Source organism: Paroedura picta, chromosome 2 (genome assembly GCF_049243985.1).
Source record: "Paroedura picta isolate Pp20150507F chromosome 2, Ppicta_v3.0, whole genome shotgun sequence".
NCBI lineage: Eukaryota > Metazoa > Chordata > Lepidosauria > Squamata > Gekkonidae > Paroedura > Paroedura picta.
The window spans coordinates 168,097,759-168,122,059 of NC_135370.1; the positions used below are offsets into that span (position 1 = coordinate 168,097,759).

Here is a 24,301-nt window from a genome sequence, read left to right on the forward strand (position 1 = left end):
ACAGTTGTGCCAATCAGTAGTAAAATCTTGGAGGAACGTTTGATGCTTGAGGATAGATTTAGAGACAGAGGAGGTGTGCCTATTTAATCTAGATTTTTTTAGAAATCCATTTTTAGAAGAATTCTGCTTTTGAGTAATTGCTGTTTTTAAAGGGAACAGTAATTGAGTCTATCATTTGATCTGTAAGGAGCATCTTAAGTTCTGCATGCTTGAGGGATTAGATCCTAATCTTTTCCCCAAAAATGCCAGAGCGAGGAGCCTTTTTGCCAGCACAAGAATTCTTTCATTGAAGGCTCCTTCTGCCAAAGTCATCCACCACTAGCGACGGAGCAGAAAACAAGAGTATCTGACCCAATATTATTGTTTCTCTCAAGATTTCTGAAGCTTAGCTGATGAAAAACGGAAAATAATTTTCTTACATCTTAGATCTTGATGCAGTTTTATCCAGTGATGCCTTACATTGTTTTTATCATAAGACCATCCAAGGAGAAGACTTGTTATTGTGTATTGTATTGTTTGTAGCTCCCTCCACTCTTACTTCCCGACTATGAAATCTGTGAGATATCGCCAGCCTTCATAATACCTGGTAAGAGTGACAGAGATTTAATAAAGACTGTTGCAGTCCTGCAGAGGTTGGTGGCCTAACCTTTCTCACCTAGCCATCTGTCCAACCCGTGGCATATCTGCTAATGAGTGGCTGGCGGAGGACACCCCCTGATTCTTTGGCCGAGTGCCCGGAGGCTGTGATGGAGTGCCTTAAGCAGAGCTGCTTGGTGTCTCTTATTAGGAGACTCTTGTATACACATCTTTGACAATGTCAATCGTACAGTGGCTGGAACATCTGGGAGGTTTGATAGACACCCAATGGAACTTTCTCCTAATGACAGACAAGAGAGTCTCTAAAACCAGAGACATGGCCTTAGCCTTGCTCAAAAGCAGCAGCAGTGAGAACCACTCAAAACAGATGACCTCATGGACCCAGGAGAGAACTAAGCTATCTCTGCTTCTGGCGTGAATGGCCGCTTCAGATGCCGAAGCACCCAACCCCAGTTTTTACTTGTTAGGTTCGAAGTTGTGTCCAACCCATCGCGGCCCCATGGACAATGATCCTCCAGGCCTTCCTGTCCTCTACCAGTCCCCGGATTCCATTTAAATTTGCACCGACTGCTTCAGTGACTCCATCCAGCCACCTCATTCTCTGTCTCTTACTAAGTTTTACTTATTAAGTTATAAATGATGTATTTTATGTTAGAGCAGTAAAATTAGTTTAGGTTTGGTGGGACAGTAAGAATTTAATATATTTAATCCACCCCCAATAAACTATTTAAAAAATCCAGAAATTTGTGCATTATTTTGTGAAGGGTCATAGAATCATAGAGTTGGAAGGTGCCTCCTGGATCATCTAGTCTAATCCCCTCCAGCTAACTGGTTGTAGTTAGTATCAACTAACTGGGGATCAGTTCCTGTTGTTACTCCCCTCAAGGGAATAGGTTAGGTATTGCTCTAGACTCCTCAAGCATGGTGTATTTGTCTTATTTCTTCAGGAACTAAGTAGGTTGGCTGCATGCTTCAATTTAAGGGCCTTTTGAACACCTTTCAAAATTGTCATGGCACATCTCTGGAGCTGGAGGACTCCTAGAGGAATACTTGTAAGATGATGATTGTTCTGCAGCAATTTAGCAGCATCTTTGTAATACTTTTAGTCTGGCTGATCAAGAATCAAATTCCCACAAAGGTCCCTTTTGAATCCCAGTATTTCATGTGCACCTTTTCTGAGAATGTGCTCTTGAGTTGGTTTGCATTGTTGGTATGAAGTATGTACGATTTATGTATATCATGAAGCATGCTGAATTCTTGTTATTGTCTGTCATTATTTCACAAAGCCAGAGAAGAGCACCAACAACAAACCACTGAAAACCAGCACTAGGAGGCAAAGTCATAAAAAGCCCTTGGTTTCTTTGACCTGCTTGGCCCTTCAGGGCAACTGGTGTACCAGAGGTTGTTGGAGTAGATGGACCATTGGATCTGATCCAACAAATCTTCTTTAGGATGCTCTGGGTTATAATATAAAATAAAAGACAAGTCTTGATGAAATTTTCAACACAAGCAGAAGAAAATGTCATAAGGACTATAAAATGCACTTTAGCCTCTGATCCGATCAAGTATCCAGGAATAAACATGACTGGACATAACTGCAATCTTTTAAATATTGATACAATATTTGTCTAGATGTAAAAAGGTTAAAATCTCCTAGTTGGGCAGAATTTCAGCAATAAAAATGAATGTACTTCCAAAGTTAAATTTATATATATGAAAGCATTTTGTCATAATGGCAAAGACAGAAGCACATGTATTTGGGAGAGGCAAGAAACCAAGGATAAACTTCACATTACTCCCAAGATGAGAAAATAGTGGAGGATTGCCAGTTCCAAACATAAAGTTATATTACCAAGTGGCTGTCTTGGTCTGGATTACAGATTGGATCAAAGATCCTAAACAAAGTATAGTGAAATTGGAATCAGGTTTAGAAGAAGGTTTTGATTATGTATAATCAAAATAACCATGGCACAAAAAAGTAATACAATTAGACATGAATAAGGACAACTGAACTTTAAGGGAAAAGCCTGAGTTTGAACAGACGATTATTATTAAATAAAAAGATTATTTGCTACAATGGATATGTTATATATATCTTATATTTAAAACAGAAGAATAAGTGAAAAATGCATGATTAAAGGGGCACAAACTTTTAAACAGCAAATACTTATGTCATAATGGGAACTGTTATGGGAGAAATAAATTAAGTTTACAGCCAGTCCGATGTAAGAGAATAGATAAAAAGTGTTTTTAAGATGGCATATTGAGAAAATGCATAAAAATATAATGGAAAATGTTGGAAATGGCAAGGAATAGATAGAACTTTTTATACCGCTTTTTTATACCGCTTTACTTTGCTCTGGTTCGGCCTCACTTGGAGTCCTGTGTTCAGTTTTGGTCACCCCAATTGAAGAGGGATGTAGACAAACTGGAATGTGTCCAGAGGAGGGCAACAAAGATGGTGAGGGGTTTGGAGACCAAGGCGTATGAAGAAAGGCTGGGGGAGCTTGGTCTGTTTAGCCTAGAGAAGAGATGACTGAGAGGGGATCCGATAACCATCTTCAAGTATTTAAAAGGGTACCATATGAAGGATGGAGCAGAATTGTTCTCTCTTGCCCCAGAGGGACAGACCAGAACGAATAGGATGAAATTAATTCAAAAGAAATTCCATCTAAACATCTGGAAGAAGTTCCTGACAGTTAGAGCGGTTTCTCAGCGGCTTCCTTGGGAGGTGGTGGGTTCTCCATTTTGGAAATTTTTAAACAGGGGCTAGATAGTGATCTGATAGACAGGCTGATTCTGTGAAGGCAAAGGGGTGGCAGGTTACAGTAGATGAGCGATAGGGATGGGAGTGTCCTGCATAGTGCAGGGGGTTGGACTAGATGTCCCATGAGGTCCTTTCAACTCTATTATTCTATGATTCTATATGTGGTAGACTTGTAAACAAGTACAAAATTCTTGAAGAAAATACATGGAACAACACAAAATGTATTAAAGTTCATTCATGTGGACCCTAAGAATATGCTATTGAGAATATTACCTAGTTCTCAAAGGTATTGGAAGAGTTTCAAAGGTATTTGTATACATGATGACTGCTGCTAAAACAAAACCTCCCGGGTCAATTTCCCTGAGCCGTAAGGAAGGGTGGTATATAAATGCAAATAAATAAATAGTCCAGTTCCCTACCAAATGCAGGAAATGCAAAACTATCTGCATTCTGCAGTGTATTTGACTTGATGACCCTGGAGGTACCTTCCATCTTGATCACCATCATGTAAAGATGGTTGAAAAAGCATTATTCTTTCATGTATGTGTTGCTATTCTGCCTTTGTAATTGTTCTCCTTTTCGCCTTCATAATGGTTTGAGTTAAGTAACTGTGAAGGACTTAAAAAAATAGTCATTTATTTTAAAAAAATAACCTTTTGCTTTCAGCTACTCCCTTGTCTGCTAACATTTTTTCCTTTTGCAGTGTTGGCAGGAACAGTGGATATCCCTTGTGTGTTAGTGCGAAACAGCACTGCATATTTTCTACCGTCTCTTAAATTTTGCTTCGGCACTAGTTGTAAGCACCAAGCCCCGAATTGTAGGTTTATGATGACGATGATCATCATCATCATCGTCATCATCGTCGTCATCATCATCATCAGATTTATTGCCCATCACTCCCTGACGACTCGTGGTGGGTTACGACAGGGGTAGTCAACCTGTGGTCCTCCAGATGTCCATGAACTACAATTCCCATGAGCCTCTGCCAGCATTTTCTGGCAGGGGCTCATGAGAATTGTAGTCCATGAACATCTGAAGGACCACAGGTTGACTACCCCTGGGTTACAACATCTGAGTAAAAAACCCCATAAAACCCCAATTAAAATCCCAGATAAATATCACAGTCATTAACCGAACTACAAAAAGATACACGGTGGAGAATCAGTGGCTCAAATAATCTCAGTTATCCAAAAGCATCTCAAGAGGAGATGGAGAAAAGAGGGTGCATATGTTACTAGCAACCGTCGATTCCTGGAAGGGAGGCCATGTAGATGTCCCTACCAACCTCAACCACCCTGTCCCTACCAACCTCAACCATAGACCTGGCGGAAGGGCTCCGTTTTACAGGGCCTGAAGAATGCTGAAAGCTCCTGCAGGGCCCACGGCTCTTCTGGGAGCTCATGTTCAGGAATACGATATAAAGTTGACCTGCTGTATTGTTGGTAATGTAATGAAGTCAAGCTTCCATTCAAATTTTTTTTAGTGGATTTACAAGTAGACAAGCATTGTGTACTTATGTTTACCATTATGTGACTTGTAGAATCAACAAGATGTTCTGTAAGATAACTAATTATCCTTACATTTAAAAGAAGAAAAGAGCAAGGAGCTCAAGGCTGTGTTGCCAGCTGAGAAAAGAAATGGAAAGAGGTCCATCTCTGGGCTAGCATTCAACTTCATTACTATCCATGTTAAAAAGTGTAGGTTATTTGAAGGAACCTGCAAATGTGGATTGGCTCCCACTAAAATAGATGCAGCTGAGGCAGCACATTTTTGCCTTGCTATTTCCACAGACTCTGCTGGGCTGCAACAACACAAAATGGTGGATGTCCTCTGGATACCTTTTTGATCTGGCTGTTTCCCAATTCGAACTTGCTGCGTATATGCAACTTGGAATATCTTTATTATTATTATTATTATTATTATTATTATTATTATTATTATTATTATTATTATTATTATTATTATTATTTCGATTTATTTCCCGCCACTCCCAAATGGCTCGCGGCGGGTTACAATATCTTAAAAACCCATTAAAACTCCCATTAAAAGACTTTAAAATGTCACAACATGGCAGCACAATAATAAGATCCCCTTCCTACCCCCATTCCTAAAAAAGGGGGGGGTGGAGGAGAAGGAGGTCAACGATGTTCAAGAAGCCCGGGGGAGAGCAGTCGATGTACCCCGGCAGCCCCAGCCTCAACCATAGACCTGGCGGAAGAGCTCCGTCTTGCAGGCCCTGCGGAATGTTAAAGGGTCCCGCAGGGCCCGCAGCTCACCCGGGAGCTCATTCCACCAGGTGGGGGCCAGGACCGAAAAGGCCCTGGCCCTGGTCGAGGCTAGGCGTGCTTCCCTAGGGCCGGGAACGACCAGAAGATTCTCACTCGCAGAGCGCAGAGCCCTGCGGGGGGCATAGGGCACTAGGCGGTCCCTCAGGTATGTGGGTCCCAGCCCGCGTAAAGCCTTAAAGGTTAGAACCAGAACCTTGAACCGGATCCGGACAGCAATTGGTAACCAGTGCAGCTGCCTCAGCACAGGCTGGATGTGGGCCCTCCAAGGTGTGCCGGTGAGGACCCTAGCGGCTGCATTTTGTACCAGCTGGAGTTTCCGGATCAGAGACAGGGATAGGCCCGCGTAGAGCGAGTTACAGAAATCTAATCTGGAGGTGACCGTTGCATGGATCACAGTGGCCAGGTGTTCGGGGGACAGGTAGGGCGCTAGTAGCCGGGCTTGGCGAAGATGGAAAAATGCCTGGCCGGCTACTTTCCTGACCTGCGCCTCCATAGTCAGGGAGGCATCAATGGTCACACCCAAGTTTCTGGCCTGGGACGCGATGGTAAGATGCGCCCCTGCCAGGGTGGGTAAATGCGCTTCCTGTTCCCGCCCCCTACTTCCCAGCCACAGGACCTCCGTCTTGGAGGGGTTGAGTTTCAGGCGACTCTGCTCAAACCATTCTGTCACTGCTTCCAAACATCTGGCGAATGGTTCCGGGGGGGAGTCTGGGTGGCCGTCCATGAGGAGATAGAGCTGGGTGTCATCAGCGTACTGATGGCAGCCCAACCCAAAACTCCGTACCAGCTGGGCCAGAGGGCGCATGAAGATGTTAAATAGTGTGGGGGAGAGAACCGCGCCCTGTGGGACCCCACAAGGGAGTCCATAAGGGCGCGAGAGCTCATCCCCCACTGCAACCCTCTGGGTCCGGTTCTGGAGGAAGGAGCGTATCCAGCGCAAGGCTGTACCCCGTATCCCCGTACCGGCGAGGCGGTGGCCCAATATCTCATGGTCCACGGTGTCGAAAGCAGCCGACAGATCCAGAAGGACCAGCACGGCTGACCCGCCTCTATCCAGCTGGCGACGGAGATCATCCAGCAAAGCGACCAACACCGTCTCCACCCCGTGGCCAGGGCGGAAGCCAGACTGATATGGATCGAGTGCCGATCCTTGAACAGCTTTGTGTAATAATACCAGACAAATCCCTGTCAGCAGAAATCCCCAAGGACCCTTAAGTGATTCTAACAATATTGCTGGAGTAGCTTGTGGAGATCTTCACGTATGATTACCCTCAGGATAAGAAGTCATTATTAAATGCCAAACGGCTGTTAATGTGTTAAAAGGTAGGGACAGGGGACACATCCTGGCTTCAAAACTCATTTGCCAAGCCACCATCTTTATGTCAATCAAATTTGGTAGCGACAATTACTGGCCCTGAAGAATGGCATGAGAATTCCGCATTTATAGTGCAATCCTATGCAGACTTACCCCAGCAAAAGCCCAAAGAGACAGCGTGGGGTCATGGTAAAGAGTGGCGGCTTCTAATTTGGCAAGCCAGGTTTGATTCCTCGTTCCTCCTCCACATGCAGCCAGCTGGGTGACCTTGGCCTCGTCACTGCCCTTACAGAACAGTCCTGTCAGATTTCTCTCAGCCTCACCTCCCTCACGGGATGTCTATTGTGGGGAGAGGAAAGGAAGACGATTGTAAAGTGCTTTGGGACTCCTTTAGGTAGTGAAAAGCAACCTATAAAAACCAACTCTTCTTCATATCCCATATATTGTAATCAGCCTTTGACATTCCCTTCATTGTTCAGAGCAGTTTTTCACGTGTACGAGCGACCTGGCTTCAAGAGAAACAATCTAATGTCCATCTTGGCGTGGTGGAATGACTTCTGTGGGGTCTTTGTCTCCTTGCCTTAATACAGGGGTAGTCAAACTTCGGCCCTCCAGATGTCAATGGACTACAATTCCCATGAGCCCCTGCCAGCGTTCTCTGGCAGGGGCTCATGGGAATTGTAATCCATGGATATCTGGAGGGCCGCAGTTTGACTATCCCTGATTTAATAGATTGACTGGTGTAGTTTTGCTGGACTGTCTGTGGAAGTGCTCTTCCTTCTCCCTTTTTCCAGGGTGAAATGCTTCAGCCTGCCCAAGTTCCACTTCTCCCTCACCATGTTGAGCAGTGTCTTTGTGTATGCAAAGTGCCTTCAAGTCACAGTTAACATGGCAACTGGATAGACTTAACAGAGGTGATTTATCATTGCCTTCCTCTCTCCCATCTCAATGTTAACCAGAGCTGACCCAGCTTAGCTTATGAGAGCTGATGAGATAGGGCTAGCATGGGTCACCCAAATCAGAGCTAGCAGGTGCCATTATACTTTAAAATAACTTGTATTATCCAAAGATGTCATGGCTTACAATCATGCTGTCTGATAAAAATATACATTTTTAAATGTTTCACCTTTTATTGAGTTGTCCCAACATCAAGACAAGAATAAAATAGCAATTTCTCAAAAAAATTTTGATTAGTAAAAAGGTCATCAGCTTGATCTACTGGTTCTCAATTGACAGGCTGGTCTCATCTCACACACACCCTCTGATAAAAATATTGAACTAATCTCTGCCGTGGCTAAATTTGCATGGAGGGTGGCTAAAATAAGGAAGACCTGGGCGAATCTGGAGCAAAGAGAGTATTGTATTTTAATTTAACTTTTATAGTTTGGAATCCTTAAAAAAAAATTTTAGCCTTAGTACTTCAAGTATATTTGTACCGTAATTTCAATTCTGGTCTAGTACCACATTAATAAACTGACTGATTGAACAGGAAATAACTTGTATTATGCTCTACATTTCTTCTAGTCTGTTTGCGTCTGCCTTCTTTTCTAATGTCTTTCTCATAAGAACTGTGTGGGGTGGATGGAAACTTCCTTCATGTTTAAGGGCCTTCTTGCTGCTTTCCCGTGCCTCATACCTGACCCACCCAAGGATCCAAAGCCTGTAAAATCTAAACAGCCACTGGCTTGGATCCTAAAGATGCCCGATTTGCAAAAGGAGACAAAGAAATCCATATATTTAACGAGCTTCCTCTGACAGTATGACTAAAGTGTTCCGTGGTTGTAGCGAGTATGAACTATACCAGAACTGTAACTTAAATAAAAGTGATTTACTGTAAAGTATGTCAGAAGTCTCGTGGCATTAAAAGTTTAAAACCGGTATTTATTAAAATATGGCAGTAGTAGTACATATAAATGTCATGCTGCTTGGTACCGTATTTTAAGCCAGACAGTGCTCAAAACTGTGATAAAGAGATCTCTGTTTTTCTATTTCCACCATGGAAACTTGGTTGCCAAAGTCAAATCGGGAAAGTCAGGGCATAGCTAGCACATCTCTGGTAACTCCAGTTTCTTATTTGTTTTAATGTATAATTTAATTATTGACTGCCCCTTCCCAATGGTGGACTCAGGATGGTTCACAACAGTGATCTACATTTTCAAAACAATAAAACTCTTGTAAAAATGTAATAAAATACAATTTATTCAATTGCCACTGGACTATAGCTGGTAAGTTCAGTATGGTGGTGGTGGTGGTAAAAATATCTCCTGAATAGGGAACCTCAAATAGCGGAAGAAGAGGCATATAGAAGTTCTCATTTGGCCTGGCCTCAACCATAGGTCTGGTGGAAGAGTACCATTTTACAAGCCCTGTAGAACAGTGGTCCCCAACCTTTTTACCACCGGGGACCGGTCCACACTTGACAATTTTACTGAAGCCCGGGGGGGGGGGTAGTCTTTTGCCGAGGGATGTTGCCGTCGGCTGAGCCCCTGCTCCACTTGCTTTCTTGCTGGCTCCCTTGACTTCCCGCCGCCCACTGGGGGGCGCTGCCAGCAGCAGCTGTGCAATGCCACGCTGAGGGGGAGCCTCAGCCATGGCGGCTACTGGAGAACACCAAAAATGAGCTGGCGGAAGAGTGGCAAGGCAGTCCCCGAGTCAGCAGCCGGGGAGGAGGGTGAGGAGGAGCCACGGCCCGGTACCGACTGATCCACAGCCTGGTCCCCGGCCTGGGGGTTGGGGACCGCTGCTGTAGGACTTTGTTGGAAATGCCTCTTCTTCTACTCTCCTGTTTGTCTCTCCTTAAGTGGGATTTTTTAAAAAGGAAATAAAGACTAGCCAATGAAAGTGGGTCAATGAAAAGTAAGCAAACATTTTGAAATTTGATGCATATGAAGGCCATTTTATACCTGTCGAGTGCTGAGGACGGGAACCTCAGTGGAGTACACCATGGAGGCCATCCTCCAAAGCATTCATTTCCTCCAGGGAAACCAACGTCTTTCTTTTGGAGATGAGCTGCAATTCTGGGGGGGTGGCATTCATACCTCCACACATATCCCTAAAGTGCAGGGAGCATAATTGGGGATGGGGGGATGGGGGAGGAATGGAAGTTCTTTTACAAGTGGAGAACACCATGGAAATTGTAGACCATATACAGGCAACCTCGAAATAGTCTGTGTGTCTACACAGAAAAAATTCTTGGACAACAGTTACAGGTAAGTGCAACTGTTTTCTGGGTTAAGTCTCCTAAATACTAAAAATTAAGTTACCTGATTACATATTGGACGTGATTAAGGAGTAGATCTGGAGAAAGTGTGTTCTGAAATTCTAACAAAAAGACTTCAGCTGTATTGGAGATGCCTTACTCCTCAATTTGTTGCTTAGGGAAGTGCTTTTATATTTATCTTTTTGCATAGCTATTATGGACTGTTCTTGAAATCTGCAGTTCTTCTGATTCAAATAAGTTGATTTTCCACAATAGATGGGATTATTGTGCAGTACATAGCCTCTGGTGATCTCCTTTGATTGGTACCTGCGTGAGGTTCAATGCAAAACTATCCTTGAATGCAGATTGATGAGGGTTAGGTGATTTCCTCTAATTATCAGCAGAGTATTTTGTCCACTCGTAGCTCAATTATCTGAAATATTGTTTCCTCCTTTCATCAAACTATATAGATAGAAGAGAGTGTCTGTATTTTTGTATACTGCAATTGCAAGCAATGAATGAACACTTAACTTTTAGGAGAATGTTTGATTCACTGTGGAGTAGCTGGAAGCCATATTCTGTAGGGGAAATGTGTATTATTCAGCTGCATTTGCATACTTAAATCGATCTTTGAACAATATGGAGATTGACTGTGATATGTACACCTGTTAGGATGGGATAGATTTCTTACCTCGTTTTGTTAGGTGATATTCTCCTATTCTCTTTGTGTTCATTTCTTTTACAAAAGGAGGTGAGATGCAAGATATACTTCTTTGGTTTGAAATTGGAGTGTTGGTCTTTACTTGGCGCATAACTTACTGCCCAGGGTTAGCGTGTGAACTCCCAACGCCTGCGGTGCAGCTAGTGGACCTTAGCAGTTTGATGACTTTGCAGGTGTTGCTGGGTTCAGTGTCCCCAGTTGGCTGTAGCTGTGAGTAAGGGCAAGCATGCTTGTATCTCTGTAGTTTTGTGTTTCTTTTAAAGTAAACACAAAACCGCAGAAACATAAGCATGCCTGTTGGGGTTGAGAGGAGTCAGCCGTGGGGCCTTCCTTCCGCCGACCCTGGAAGGTGCAATTGGGGCCGGGAGGAGGAGTCCATGAGAATGAGACCTTCCTGCCCCCTTGACCCAGGCGGGTGCAGCTGCAAACTGGCCAGGCAATGGCAAGGTCATTGGGGCCGGGAGGAGTTGTTTGTGGGACCTTCCCTGCCCAACAAGGCTGCCGCTGCTATTCTGGATGGGCACCGGGGAGGCGGTGGCCTCCCAGCCTTCCTCTCAGCCCCCCAAACAAGGCTGGCTGACCTGATTGCTGGCTCTTCCTGTGGGTGGATGGATGATGGAGGAATTAAAACAACCGTCCAGCTCCCCAGCTAGTAACTTTAACCAAAGGCCACACAAAACAGAGCAGCTTTACATGCCCCCCCCTCAGAGGGCTGGAAGATCCTTCAAAGCATGAACTTCCCAGTGGAGCTGATTCCATAGAGAAGGAGCAACCATTGAAGATGCCCTTGCCTTGGTCGTTAACAACTGGGTAGTTCACAGCCCAGGCACCTATAGATGGCTCTGCAAGGATGGTCTTAGGCCTTCCTAATGCTGCGACCCTTCATACTCTTTAATAGTGGCTGAGCGTGGGCGCCTGCAGGAGGAGTGACAACAGTGGCAATACCTCCCCCCCCCAGCCAAGCTTCTTGCCCTGCCGCGACCCGTGTGAGAGGGTCATTCGACCCCCAATGGGATCCCGACCCCCAGGTTGAGAACCACTGATCTAAGGAAGCAGGAGGGAGGTGGGGGTAATATTTAGCGCGTATGTAAGTGGAACTGCGATAAGCGAGCATGTTTTTGTTCATCCAGGACACCATCTGTAAAGGGCTGCCTCAGTGATAGGGGAGGTTTATTCAGTGGTGGCACTTGACAGGGTTTTTCTCTTGTGACTGCCTACATGGAATTTTGGTTCTCAGCAGGCCTTTTTCTGTCTGGTTTTCCCTGGTGTAATGTGGAAGCCTTTTCCGGGGTATTTGATGTCGCTTCTGTTCTAGAACTTTAGTAGTTGGTTATGATCTACATTTTGGCTAACTTTTTAGTTTGATTATTTTTGGTACCATGTCTCTTATTACTTTAATTTTGTGTGTCACCTTGAGGGTTTTTTTTTTTTTTTGGTACAGAAATGGGATAAAAAAAAATCCCAGGCATGAGTTAAATATGTTTTTCCTCTTTCCCTTGTTAGGTTGGTGCAAAGAAAACTTTCAGTGTTCCCCCGACACAATTTAATGTGCTGCTCTCTCTGATGCTTGCATCTAAAAAAAAAAAAAGCATCCGTAATAGTTCTTTAAGTTTTCTCTGAATCAGTGGAAGGATCAAGGTTCCCTTTTGAAGAAATCCAATTGTTTCATTTGTTAGAACATCTTTTCAGTCACTTGGTTATTGAAGCTGAAACGTTAAAAGGCATCTTGCTGGGAAGAAAAATCACTACATCCCTCAGAATGGACCGTAATCCAACATTTTCAGGCGAGGAACGCCAAGCTGGACAATTTGGGGTCTCTGTGAAGCTGCTGCAGGACCTGTAGCACTTTAGATTGTTAGGCTAAGGACGAAAAAGACCAACCATCCACCAGCAGCGTGGTGTACTAATTAAAAGTGGTGGACTCTACTCTGGAGAACCGAGTTTGATTCCCTATTCCTGCTCCGCATGAAGACTGCTGGGTAACCTTGGGCCAGTCACTGTTCTCTCTGAACTCTCTCAGCCCCAATTACCTCACAAGCTGCCTTTTGCAGGGAGAGGAAGGGAATACAGTTGTAAGCCACTTTGAGACTCTTTATGGTAAAGTGGGGTATAAAGACGTCCTCTGCTGCTTCTGACAACAGAAATGAAAGGTCTTTCGATGTTGCCATTAAATACATGGAAAGCTAGGGTTCTTGTGCGTACTTGGCTTTATCTGTCAGGCATATGTTTTGGAAACTGGTCAAGACCAGTCATTGTGGTTTAATTAAGAGACTGTGCCTTGCAAGATGGGCAGAGCATTTGTTTATTTTTTTTATATTATTAAGTGCATTTATATCCCACTCTTCCTCATATATCCCATATTGTAAGCCACCTCAAGCCCTATGGGAGAGAGGCAGTTTAGAAATATAATAACAATAACATTAACAATAACAGTAATAATAATAATAATTAGTAATAATAACATTAGTAGTAGTAGTAGTAGTAGTAGTAGTAGTAGTAGTAGTAGTAGTAGTAATAGTATGGTTCAGAGCAGGCTACAATGATAGTTAAAACATCCCCAGCAAAAACCAAAAATAAAACTGTAAATCCCAAATCCCCCCCCCCGCCGTTGGCTGCCATTGAGACCCCTTCAAGCTTTGCAGTACCTCCTGAAGGAAGAGCCCCCCTCCCTCGTCCCAGTGCCATAGTGGGAAAGGTTTAGGCTCTGTTCCACTAGACAAGCCACCCTAAGCGGTGGGATAGCCAGCAGATGACTTCCTTATGACGGTAGTTGGCAAGAAGGGCCATATGGAAGGAGACGGAACCATTACGTTTTCCTCTTACATTTTTGGCCTCACCTGTGCAAGACAATATGAGCACTCGATGTTTTTGACCCAGGTGCCAAAGAACTCTGCCTACCTGCAAAGGTGTTGCTGTAGTTAAAACAAAAAGAATAGGTGGAAGGAAAGAAGGGGTTTTTGCTTGATTGAGGTGCCGAATTAGTGAATTAAGAGGGAGCATTTTTAGCTTTTCTTTCTCCAAAACCAATCTGAAGGCAGGTTACAATCAGAATAGATAAATTCACACTGAGAATTAAAAGATCATCAGAATGAACATTTCCAACTATTGCCTGGGCGACAAAATTATGTTAAAATCCAGTGGTGATACCCTGTTACTCTTGAGGAAGAAAGCTGAATTTATTTACTAAATTTATTTCCTGCCTTCCTACCCTCATCAGGCCAACCAAGTAAGCTAGCTGACTAAACATAGATAATTTTTAAAAGTCTTAAAAACCATTACAATCAAAGAATAATTAAGTCTAGGCTAAAATACACATATGAAAACATAAAGATTAAAATCAGAACATAGGGCAGGAAAGAGGGATCAGCAATGGAACACCAAAAGAAAACAAAAAAAGTTTTTAACCTGCATGGAGAATCGTGGAACCATAAAATCACAAGAATTGGAAGGGGCCATACAGGCCATCTAGTCCAACCCCCTGCTCAATGCAGGATCAGCTTCAATAGAATAGAATCATAGAATCCTAGAGTTGGAAGGGGCCATACAGGCCATCTAGTCCAACCCCCTGTTCAAGCATCCATGAAGACTACAACAGAAGGGGGCGGACAAGACAGCTCTCTCTGGGATTGCCGCCCACTTAATTGCAGAAGACAGGACCATACAAAGTAGCATATCAGAAAATGACCATAGTGGTCAGACAGGTTCATAATGATATGTTGAGGATTATAGGAAACAAGAATGGAACCTCATGTGTGCACATGTGTGGCTATGACTGGGAGATTTCATTTCCCTTTCCCCACGATTGCATTTCCCTTCCCTAAAAGGCAGGGGTGGCCAATCTGTGGCTCTCTAGATGTCCATGGACTACAATTCCCATGAGCACATTCTGGAAGGGATTTATGGGAATTATAGCCCATGGACATCTGGAGAGCCATAATTTAGATACCCATCCCATAGGGTCTCCTGTTTTTATGCTTCTTTTTCTTTCCCACCCGTCAATTATCCTTCTTTCATATGGCCCACCCTTTTCAGCTTTTCCTCTTCCTCCCTGGGAGCTCTTCCTCAGCAAAATCTGCCCAAGTTCCTTGATGCCAGAAGGTGGGCCAGTTCCTGCTATACAGTGCCAACCTGGGTTGTGTCCAGTTGTGTTGGTGCTGAGTCTTGAGTGGCTGCTGCAAGCCTGCCTCTTGCTAGCCCTATTCCCGCAGAGGACATAACAGGGGGAAGCAACAGGAACTTTACAGGGTAGTTTTGTCCTCTGGGTTTTCCCTCACTCCCCAGGTTTGCTTAAATGTACAGGTATTTTATTATATGGGGAGATTTTAATCCCTCAATGTATTTTTTAATTTTTATTTAAGTTTCAGATTTTTCTGTGAAACCTGAAACTTCCTTTGGGTTTGTCTCCAGCTTCATATTGTAGATCTGTGCATTATATCTTTTAGGGTGCTATTTGGAGTTAGATATGAGCTCTGTTGTCGTGCAGGGTGGTAATGCAGCCGACATGCTGTCTGAAGCTCTGGCCATGAGGCTGGGCGTTCGATCCCAGCAGCCGGCTCAAGGTCGACTCAGCCTTTCATCCTTCCGAGGTCGGTAAAATGAGTACCCAGCTTGCTGCTGGGGGGGGGGGGGGTTGGTAAAATGGTAATGACTGGGGAAGGCACTGGCAAGGCCACCCTGTATTGAGTGCCATGAAAACGCTAGAGGGCGTCACCTCAAGGGTCAGACATGACCCGGTTCTTGCACAGGGGATACCTTTACCTATGAGCTCTATAAGAGCCTCTTGTGGCACAGGGTAGTAAGGCAGCCGACATGCTGTCTGAAACTCTGGGCATGAGGCTGGGAGTTCGATCCCAGCAGCCGGCTCAAGGTGGACTCAGCCTTTCATCCTTCCGAGGTTGGTAAAACGAGTACCCAGCTTGCTGGGTGGTAAAACGGTAATGACTGGGGAAGGCACTGGCAAACCACCCCGTATTGAGTCTGCCATGAAAACGCTAGAGGGCGTCACCCCAAGGGTCAGACATGACCCGGTGCTTGCACAGGGGATACCTTTACCTTTATGAGCTCTATGTAATTTGTGTTTTGTGATATTTTTCTTCTTTTGCCTTTCTGCTCTTCCTCCTGCTGTTAAACATGCACACAGTCTGATGAAGATCTGATTAAGACTGGGGGGAAAATTAGCTCAATTCACCCACTCAGTTTTGAAGGAAGTAAGGGAAAATAAAGTAGGCATTCTTGGGAAATACATCAGGCGTTCTAGGAACTTCTAAGTTCTTCAGCTTGCTGGAAAATAGTTCAAAATCTGAAAACTAAGTATGGAAAAAAGGGAGAATTGATTATGATACTCCGAACCCAATACCGTCTTGTACCTCCATTTTCTGTTTCATTATGACCTGAGGAACGTTAGGTATCAAATTGTGCGGTCAGCCCTGCAGGCTGTCTACACATTTCTTAACCATGGACTTTCCCCCTGAGGGTATTTCAAACCTGACAAATGAAGCACTGCCCAGTACACTGGTCCCATGACTTCCTGTCACAGCATTAGAAATCCCCATAATCTGAATTGTGTGTAACTGGGCGGGGGTAGTGACAGTCCTGATAACCAGCGTGAATCTAATGTTTTGTAGTCCTCACCAAAGTACATATTTGGGCATACTGCTGAAATTATCTGAAAATAAGATCATCTATTTCTTGGCTTGCAAGTTTGTAATGCTGAAGTTCTTGTCATACAAGAACGGTAACTAAATATTTTTTTAAAATATCACGAATTTACATTATCATTGGTTACTTAGACCAGGGGTAGTCAAACTGCGGCCCTCCAGATGTCCATGGACTACAATTCCCAGGAGCCCCTGCCAGTATTCGCTGACAGGGGCTCCTGGGAATTGTAGTCCATGGACATCTGGAGGGCCGCAGTTTGACTATCCCTGACTTAGACCATTGCGCCTCACTAGGTGGAAAGGTGCTGGAAAGAAAGTGGGCTGTTTTGTTGACCCAGCATGCTGTGAAGTTTGTGGCTGGTTCCTGCCACTTTCTCTGCCTACGTTTGTTCAGCAGGGGAACGGGATGGTTGGAACTAGAAGAAAAAGAGTTGGGTTTTATACCTTGAGGCGTCTCAAAGCAAGTTACAAATTGCCTTTCCTTCCTCTCCCTTGTGAAGGAGATGGGGCTGAGAGAGTTCTGAGAGGACAGGGGCCGGCCCAAGGTCACCCAGCAGACATCACATAGAGGAGTGGGGAATCAAGGTAAACACCGCAAGGTGGAAGAAAATGGTGGAATGAGCTCCCGGAAGAGCTGAGGGCATTGCAGGAGCTTTCTCATTTCCTCAGGGCCTGCAAGATGGAGCTTTTCCACCAGGCCTTTGGTTGAGGCCAGAACAACTTCCATCTCTGGCCCTCCTCACCATAGCTATAATATCATACTATATTCCCCACTTATCCCCCCCCCCCCCTGAGGTACAGGATATGCCGGGGGTCAGTTGGGTTTGGTGGTGGATGGGGGCTTGGGGACCGGATAGCTGTTGTTGGGATTTTTATGTTTTACTGTGGGGATTTTTATTGTAACCCACCATGAGCCAGATAGTCCGGGAGTGCCAGGTAATAAATCAACTAATAAATATTTAAATTAAAATCCTGGCTTTCCAGATTAGAGTTCACCACTCTTAACTGCTACACCATATTTTAAACCTGCAGGAGTGTGGTGGTGAATGAATGAATGAATGAATGAATGAATGAATGAATGAATGAATGAAAATCTTGGTTTTCCAGAGTCCACCACCCTTAACCGCTACACCACATTGTCAGGACGTCAGGCAAAATCAGGCTTGTGATTTGACTACTTTGAAATGTCAATGTTGATGCCTTCTTCAATTTTTTGACCGTGAAGGAGCCTCTGAAGAAGAAGAAGAGTTGGTTCTTATATGCCGCTTTTCCCTACCCGAAGGAGGCTCAAAGCGGCTTACATTCGCCTTCCCATTCCTCTCCCCACAACAGACGCCCTGTGGGGTGGGTGAGGCTGAGAGAGCCCTGATATCACTGCCCGGTCAGAACAGTTTTATCAGTGCCTTAGTGAGCTCAAGGTCACCCAGCTGGCTGCATGTGGGGAGTGTAGAATCCAACCTGGCATGCCAGATTAGAAGTCCGCATTCCTAGCCACTACACCAAACCTGAAGTATTTATCAGATTTTGAGGAGCCTCGGAATGGGGCTGCAAGTGATGTCAACTGGCAATGCCCCCTGCCTCGCCCGAAGAGGACTAGGGAGCATATTGAAAGGAGGAAGTTTGAAGAAGGAATAGGCATCCACGTTTCACCCCATTTCACAGGCATGGTAACCATGCAAGCCCCCCCACTCCCCCCAGGTCAATGGAAGTTTCCAGTTCCCTAGTTTTACAACGGTGCTAGGAATAGCTTGTGGCTGAGTCCATTAAGGCAGGATTTAGGGAGGAAGGCAAGGAAGCCCTCTGTTCTAGAGCAGTGGTCCCCAACCTTTCTGAGGCTGGGGACCGGCAGTGCATCAGGCCGCGCCCGCGCAGGCCATGCCCGTTCATCGGGCCGCGCCCGCACGGGCCACGCCCGCGCATCGGCCCGCACGGCCGCGCGGCCTGGCCCTGATTCCCTCTCTCCTTGAGGCCTGGGAAGTTTTTTACTGCGGGGGGCGGCGGGGAGAGGGAGCCGCGGCCCGGCGCCATGGCCTTTGCGGCCCGGCACCGGGCCGCGGCCCACAGGTTGGGGACCACTGTTCTAGAGAATGCATGTGATTGCCTTTCTTTAGGTTTTGTTAACCAGCAATCTATGCTAAAAGGTGTATATATTATAATAACATTTGGTTTTATTAGATTTCCATATCACACATTTCATACTGAAGCAGATCAATAGGTTCTGCTGCAGAGGTAGAATACATTATATGCTCATGTGTGACAGGTTTTGTTGTTGCTTTCATCACAGCTGACCCTGTAGGGTTTTCAAGGCCAGAGATATTCAGAGGTGATTTGCCATTGCGTTCCTCTGTGACATGGCCCTTGTATACCTTTGTAGTCTCCCATTTAATGACTACCCAGAAGTGACCCCACTAAGCTTCTGAGACCTGGTAATCTTGGAAATTTGGGCTATCCCAGGCTGTGAGCCATGGGCAGGCTAGTAAGGCAGCCATTAGGGGAAAGGTAAAGAAAAGTATCAGAGCAGCCTTTTTCAACCTTTTGACCATGGAGGAGCCCCTGAAACAATTTCTTAGGTTTCAAGGAGCTCCGGAAGTGATGTTAGCTGGCCATGCCTCCCTGCCCTACCCCTCCGGAAGCGCCGTGTCACCAGAAGTGACATCACCACCTACATTAACAAACAGGTTTGAGGAAGAAGACCGAAGGAGGAAAGATATTAGGGGGTTTGAGGGGGGAGTAGGCATGCAGGCCTTACCTCCTCCCAGGCACAGAAACCACAAGAGAAAAGCTTGGGAGGGGGGGCATCCAGTTCCCTAGCTTGTGGCTGAGTACATTAAGGCAGGAGGGGAAAGGCTGCGGACCCCCTCCAGAACTACTATGGACCCCCAGGGGTCCCAAGATCCCTGGTTGGGAATCCCTGAATCAGAGAATGAAGTGGATCATTGGTCCTACTTCCTCTTTGAGAGCTTTCAGCACAAATGGTAATGCTCTCATCTGAAATGTGAGAACCAGTGTGATGTCAAAGCAGATGCGATGTGCTGTGCATTCTCATTCCATGGTGCAGTGTTGTTCATATAAATTTGTCAATAATGCAGCAGTCTCTCTTGATCTTGCAGACTGCAGGCAAAAAGGAACCTCGACTCATTGTTTTCGACATTTTGTGGTTTCCGAGTCTGAATGTCAGCTCTTGTTTACTGGTAGGACTAAGCAGTGCTATAGTAAAATAAAAAAGGTAAAGGTAAAGGTAAATTATGTAAACTGTCCTGAGATGGTATTCTGAGGGGCGGTATATATGTGTATAAAGGTATGCCCTGTGCAAGCACCAAGTCATGTCTGACCTTTGGGGTGACGCCTTCTAGCGTTTTCTTGGCAGACTCAATACGGGGTGGTTTGCCAGTGCCTTCCCCAGTCATTACCGTTTTACCCCCCAGCAAGCTGGGTACTCATTTTACCGACCTCGAAAGGATGGAAGTCTGAGTCAACCTTGAGCCGGCTGCTGGGATTGAACTCCCAGCCTCATGGGCAGAGCTTCAAACAGCTTTGCCACTCTGCGCCACAAGGGGCTCTTGTAGTAAAATACTGCGACATAAAATAAAGTAGAGGGGTAACCTGGGGAGCCCAGGTTGGGCCTGGCCAGCACCTGAATGCAAGATTACCAAGGAAGTCTGGAGTCATTGTACAGAAGCAGGCAATGGGAAACCACTTCTGATTTTCTCTTTTCTTGAAAACCGCCTATTCTGTTATACCTCCCAAAGTGCACCAAGGACCAGTGACCAGAACTTGCTCAAGATCCCCAGCCCAAAAGTAATAAAACTGGCCTCAAAAGAGACAGGGCTTTTTTTGTTCCTGGCCTCACCTAGTGGAATGTGCTCCCTGATGAGATTAGGGCCGTCTGGGACCTTCAACATTTCCGGAGGGCCTGCAAGACAGAGCTGTTCCGCCAAGTGCTACAGTTGAGGCCTCGAAATGAACACTGATCCACCCCTGGCCTCCCTCCCCACAAAGCCAATACTGAGCTATTCTCAAACCAACCGTCCAGCACAAATGAAATTTCCCTTTACAAGTCTCTAATAGAGGTGGTTTAATAAGTGAATAATAAAATTTAATAAAATTTAATTTTTAATTCAATTTGAAAAGTTTAATTGATATCAATAGAACTTTGTTACATGCATAGGCTTGTTGTTACCAGCACTGAGCCAACCAGGAAGGGTGGGCTATAAAAATAAAGTTGTTGTTATTATTATAATTATATTATAAATTGGCAGTGATGAATCCAGCCACAGTGAAATGTGTTTCAGCAAGGAGGTTGAAATGAGAACGGGTGACAAAGGGAATGCGAAACTGCTTGACTCTCATTTTGCCTCAGGTCTGATTTAAACATATATTTTTCGTGCTCTAAGTTGGTGACATGATATCTGGTGCGAGTACTTGCCTCAAGTGTTAATTGTCGCAAATGTGTTGAGTGGTGTGAAGGAGTTTTTTTTTAGATTCTCCCCACTGGAGGCTTCATATCCCTTAAGTCACTGCAAATGTCCTAGAGGAAGTTGATTTCAGCAAGGCTTTAAACAAAACCCTCCATGACATTTTGGCCTAAACAAAACCCTCCATGACATTTTGGTCAGTGAAATGGTTAAATGCATGTTGGAGAGCAGTATTGTCTGGTGGATTCATGACTGGCTGAAGAATCCTGTTCCCAGAGTGGTTATTAGTGGGTACTTCATCATACTGGAAGGTGGTCTCATGCCTTATCTCGGGGCTCGGTGCCCTTTAACTTCTTGATAATTTGGATTTAGGATGTGGCTAGAATTTCTGGCAAATTTGCAGATGGTACAAACCTGGAGGGATAGTTAACACCTTTTAAGTATTTAGCCGAGAGGAAGATGACCCTGAATGTAAGGCTACTTCTTTTCTTCCTTCTCTCTGGAGTAAATACTCTAGTTTAGAAAGCTGAGCTGAAACAAATAAAATGGAAGAAATGCAAAACTCTGCGTTCAGGCAAAAATAATCAGGTGCACAGGTACAGGATGCAGAATATGAAAAGGATCCTGTGGGTGCTCACAAGATGAGCAGGAGTCAGCGGTATGCTCACTGGCAGTCTTCAAGCAAAGGTTGGATGCACACTTTTCTTGGATGCTTTAGGATGCTTTGGGCTGGTCCTGCGTTGAGCAGGGGGTTGGACTAGATGGCCTGTGTGGGCCCTTCCAACTCTATGATTCTATGATAATAAAAGCATGGTAAGTAGCAGCCCATATAGCCCTGTCTAGCATGAGCTCATGATGGTTTGGAATTAATCAGAGGTTGGCCATTGTTGGTAGTTGGATGGGAAACCTCCAAGGAAGACGATGGCTCCTATGCAGAGGCAAACGGGCTCTGTTCAATTCTTGCCTTGGGAATTCTGTGAGAGGTTGCGATAAGTCAGTTGTGACTCGATAGTACTTCATTATAATTATTCTTACCCAAGTCACGAGAAGTAATAATTCTACTCTGCTCTGTGCTAATCAGAACTCTTCTAGAGTACTGTGTCTAGGGCCCATTCTGCACCCAACGGTTAATGCTCTTTAAAGGCACCTTAGAAGTGGATTTTCCTGCTCTGCACAGGAAAATCCAGCTGCAAAAGCACACTGAAAGTGCATTATCTTCCATGTGCAGAATTAGCCTAGTTCTAAGATGTGCAAGTGGAGTGGGTTCGGGGGGAGGGGGCCAACGAAGAGAGGGGAAAGTTGAGAAATCTGACAGTGTTTAGAGAAGACTGAAAGGAGACATGATTGTGTCCTTCAGCGCTTTCCGATGGAAGATGACAAAGGCCTGGCCTGATGCTCCAAAAGTCAAGACTAGATCTAATGGAATTAAATTACAAGCGGTTAATTTTTTCAATTGAACGTTAGGAGAAACTTCCAAATGGTAAAGGTGGTTCTACAGTGGAACAGGTTTTGTAGACCTCTTGCTAGAGGCCAGCAGTCAGAAATGTGCCAGCTTTGCTTTTCCTTTATTGAGCAGAGGTGTTGCAGTGGATAAGAAGAAGAAGAAGAAGAAGAAGAAGAGTTGGTTCTTATATGCCACTTACTCTAGCTGAAGGAGTCTCAAAGCGGCTTACAGTCACCTTCCCTTTCCTCTCCCCACAACAGACCCCCTGTGAGGTGGGTGAGGCTGAGAGAGCCCTGATATCACTGCTTGGTCAGAACAGTTTTATCTGTGCTATGGCGAGCCCAAGGTCACCCAGCTGGCTGCATGTGGGGGAATGCAGAATCGAACCCGGCATGCCAGATTAGAAGTCCGCACTCCTAACCACTACACCAAACTGGCTCCAAGGACCCCTTTAATTCTAGATTTGTGGATGGAACAAGCAAATGGATCAAATTAATGGAATAGATTTCCCACACTGTCCTCGGTGCTCATTGAAGAGCCGGTCTGAGGTTGTTGGACCTTCAGAAACCTAATGGAAGGGTTAAGAACTATGGCATGGAAGGGGGAATTGGCAGGAAATTTCCCGCCTCTCAATGCAGGCTCTTGATCTGCTAATGAAATGCCTTGTGCAAAAGGGGAAGGTTTTATTTCTTCTGGGTTTTCTTTTACCCGCTTTCTCATTGCCCCTGTCACATCTCACTATTCCTGACATTCCCCCATTTCCAGGGAGCTCAGGGGGCTTCAAGGGAGCTGCATTGGCTTCCGTTTGAATTCTGGTTCTGGTTCTTAACCTCCAAGGCCTTACGGAGTCCGGCCCCTGAGTATCTGAGGGACCGCCTCTCTGAATATGTTCCCCTGAGAGCTATTCTATCGAGCAATGCTAATCAGCTGAGGCCCCAAGGAAATCCATCTGGATTCAACGAGAGCCAGGAAATCCATCTGGCTTCAACCAGAACCAGGGCATTTCAGCCCTGGCTCCTGCTTGGTGGAATGAACTCCCAGGAGAGATCAGGGCCCAGCTGGAGCTCTCTGTGTTCTGCAGGGCCTGCAAGACGGAGCTCTTTCACCGGGACTGTGGTTGAGGCCAGCTAATTAACAACAATTCCAATGAAATCTTGGGGCTCCCTCCTGCCCCCATTGCCCTCTGTTTCCCCCTTGATTCCTCCTTATTTTCAACATCAGGTAGGCCAACGTGGTAATGATTCACTATCGCTAAAACTGGTGTGATAATAACCAACTGCAGTTGGTTAATTTTATAATTTTTAACTTGTTGGTATTGTGATTAATTTATTGGTTTTGCTGTGTTTTAAATTATGTAAACTGCCCTGAGACGGTATTCTGAGGGGCAGTATATATATGTATAAAGGTATCCCCTGTACAAGCACCTAGTCATGTCTGACCCTTGGGGTGACGCCCTCTAGCGTTTTCTTGGCAGACTCAATACGGGGTGGTTTGCCAGTGCCTTCCCCAGTCATGACCGTTTACCCCCTAGCAAGCTGGGTACTCATTTTACCAACCTCGGAAGGATGGAAGGCTGAGTCAACCTTGAGCCGGCTCCTGGGATTGAACTCCCAACCTCATGGGCAAAGCTTTCAGACGGCTGCCTTACCACTCTGCGCCACAAGAGGCTCTCTCTATATGTATAAAAAATATTAAGAGACCTGTTATGTGAATTTGTCCCTTTCAGTTCTTGGAATGGAATCCAGTGTACATACAGTAGCACCCAGAAGGTGACAATTTTCCATTGGTTATAACAAGTAGTCATCTACATCTTAGAAATGGGTGGATTTTTAGGCTTTTTCTGCTTGTGTAGGTCTATAAAAAGACTCTCAAGTGTGTTTGGAAGCGATTAAAATTTA

At 45.1% G+C, this 24,301-nt stretch overlaps 1 protein-coding gene across 5 annotated transcripts in view; it reads left to right on the forward strand.

Moving 5' to 3' along the window:
• TRAF3 (TNF receptor associated factor 3) overlaps positions 1-24,301 on the forward strand; it is a 119,852-nt gene that overhangs the window by 38,292 nt on the left and 57,259 nt on the right. The window lies entirely within an intron of this gene.